The sequence below is a fragment of the Triticum dicoccoides genome, chromosome 6B (assembly GCF_002162155.2).
Source record: "Triticum dicoccoides isolate Atlit2015 ecotype Zavitan chromosome 6B, WEW_v2.0, whole genome shotgun sequence".
NCBI lineage: Eukaryota > Viridiplantae > Streptophyta > Magnoliopsida > Poales > Poaceae > Triticum > Triticum dicoccoides.
The window spans coordinates 19,223,781-19,227,170 of record NC_041391.1 but is presented as its reverse complement, the minus strand read 5'-3'; positions in this window follow the sequence as shown (position 1 = coordinate 19,227,170).

Here is a 3,390-nt window from a genome sequence, read left to right as displayed (position 1 = left end):
CACTTAAATGCAACAAACAAATAACTTTCTAGCTAAACCATTTAAATGCAACAACAAATGCGATCAAGATTGTAACTAAGGTAACAATTGATCCAACAGCATAATGATACCAAGTCTCACTATCAATGGCATATTTTCTAATCTTTCTAATCTTCAAGCGCATTTTCTCCAACTTGATCTTGTGATCATCGACGACATCAGCAACATGCAACTCCAATTCCCTTTTCTCCCCCTCAATTCTTTTCAATTTTTCTTTCAAATACTCGTTTTCGCTTTCAACTAAATTTAACCTCTCGACAGTAGGGTCGGTTGGAATTTCCGGTTCACATACCTCCTTAAAAATATCCATGTCAACTTGATGGGCATAATTTGTCATAATCACGAAATGCAACAACTAGTTTTAAAAGAGAATATATCACATCCGAATCATAACAAGGACAAGGGCCGACGGGGACAGATATCAAAACCATGGCACTATGTATAACAAACAACATACGGGTAAGATAATTATACGAGTAACTATATATCCAAATCACACAAACATCAATTTGATAATGTAAAACATTCATGAACCAGAGCCTCACCACAAGGTGGTGCCGGCTGTTGGGGAACGTAGCAGAAATTCAAAATTTTCCTACGTGTCACCAAGATCTATCTATGGAGAGACCAGCAACGAGTAGAAAGAGAGTGCATCTACATACCCTTGTAGATCGCTAAGCGGAAGCGTTCAAGTGAACGGGGTTGATGGAGTCGTACTCGTCGTGATTCAAATCACCGATGATCCTAGTGCCGAATGGATGGCACCTCCGCGTTCAACACACGTACAGCCCGGTGACGTCTCCCACGCCTTGATCCAGCAAGGAGAGAGGGAGAGGTTGAGGAAGACTCCATCCAACAGCAGCACAACGGCGTGGTGGTGGTGGACGAGCGTGGCAATCCAGCAGGGCTTCGCCAAGCACCATGGGAGAGGAGGAGTAGGAAGAGAGGTAGGGCTGTGCCAGAACTTCGTGTATAGCTCCCATGCGCCTCCCCACTATATATAGGGGTGGAGGGGCTGGTTTCTTGCCCTCCAAGTCCATTGGGGCGTTGGCCAAGGTGGGAGGAAAGAAATCTCATTATTTCCTTCCCCACCGATTGTTATCCCCCCTTTTTAGGGATCTTGATCTTATCCCTTCGGTATATGATCTTATTCCTTCTAAGGGGGGATCTTGGTGCGCCTTGACCAGGGGTGTGGGGCCTTGCCCCCACTACCCACGTCCATGTGGGTCCCCCCATGCAGGTGGGCCCCACTCCGGAACCTTCTAGAACCTTCCCGGTACAATACCGAAAAATCCCGAACATTTTCCAGTGGCCAAAATAGGACTTCCCATATATAAATCTTTACCTCCGGACCATTCCAGAACTCCTCGTGACGTCCGGGATCTCATCCGGGACTCCGAACAACATTCGGTAACCACATACAAACGTCCTTTATAACCCTAGCGTCCTCGAACCTTAAGTGTGTAGACCCTACGGGTTCGGGAGACATGTAGACATGACCGAGACGTTCTCCGGTCAATAACCAATAGCGGGATCTGGATACCCATGATGGCTCCCACATGTTCCACGATGATCTCATCGGATGAACCACGATGTCAAGGACTTAATCAATCCCGTATTCAATTCCCTTTGTCTATCGGTATGTTACTTTCCCGAGATTCGATCGTCGGTATCCAATACCTTGTTCAATCTCGTTACCGGCAAGTCACTTTACTCGTTCCGTGACACATCATCCCGTGATCAACTCCTTGGTCACATTGCGCATATGATGATGTCCTACCAAGTGGGCCCAGAGATACCTCTCCGTTTACATGGAGTGACAAATCCCAGTCTCGATCCGCATAAAACAATAGATACTTTCGGAGATACCTGTAGTGCACCTTTATAGTCACCCAGTTACGTTGTGACGTTTGATACACCCAAAGCACTCCTACGGTATCCAGGAGTTACACGCTCTCATGGTCGAAGGAAGAGATACTTGACATTGGCAAAGCTCTAGCAAATGAACTACACGATCTTTTGTGCTAGTCTTAGGATTGGGTTTTGTCCATCACATCATTCTCCTAATGATGTGATCCCGTTATCAACGACATCCAATGTCCATAGCCAGGAAACCATGACTATCTGTTGATCACAACGAGCTAGTCAACTAGAGGCTCACTAGGGACATATTGTGGTCTATGCATTCACACGTGTATTATGATTTCCGGATAATACAGTTATAGCATGAATAAAAGACAATTATCATGAACAAGGAAATATAATAATAATACTTTTATTATTGCCTCTAGGGCATATTTCCAACACCGGCAACGGGATAGTGCAGGCGATCGATGGTGGTTACGACGGAGATTTAGAAGGCACTAAGTAAACCACACCTACATATGCAAACTAAGTGTTATTTTTTACCTCAAATTGCATATAAATCAAATACTAGCACAAATAATTCATCCCAAATTACTAAACTCACAAATTAATCACTATACAAAGCATTGCAAGAGCTAATCTAGCAATGAGAGATGAAAGGACAAAGTTGCTAACCTTTGTGATCATTTGAATGGATGTGGGCTTTCAAATCTTGACAATTTTTGGGCAAAATGTGTGATGAGCTCGAGGAAGAGGGGAAGAACAGAGGAGGAGAGGGGAAAGGGGAAGAACAGAGCGAGCTCGGGTGGGCGAAGGGTTTATGTAGGATGACCTTTAGTACCGGTTCGTAACACAAACCGGTACTAAAGGTGCTGGAGGGGCCCCAGACTGACAACATCCTACCATTACTCACTTTAGTACCGGTTCGTGGCACGAACCAGTGCTAAAGGTTCACCACGAACCGGTACTAATGAGAACGGCTGGCTAGCCGTTGGAACCGACACTAATGGACACATTGGTGCCGGCTCAAAATCAAACCGGCACTAATGTGCTTCACATTTGACCCTTTTTCTACTAGTGAATTAAGTTGTGGAGAGAGCCCCAACCTTGTTTGTAAAGGTCCGTTTGCTGCCTTCAAGGGCACCAATAGTGGAATCACGGCATCTCGCATTATGTGAGGGCGTGAGGAGAATACGGTGGCCCTAGTGGCTTCTTGGGGAGCATTGTGCCTCCACACCGCTCCAACGGAGACGTACTTCCTCTCAAAAGGAAGGAATTTCGGTAACACATCCTTGTCTTCACCAGCTCCTCTCTTAGTTATCTCGTACCTTTACTCGTGCAAGCTTCTTGTGTTGTATCTTTTGCTTGCTTGTGTGCTTGTTGTTGTTGCATCATATAGGTTTCTCACCTAGTTGCATATCTAGACAACCTACTTTGATGCAAAGTTTAAATTGGTAAAGAAAAGCTAAAAATTGTTAGTTGTCT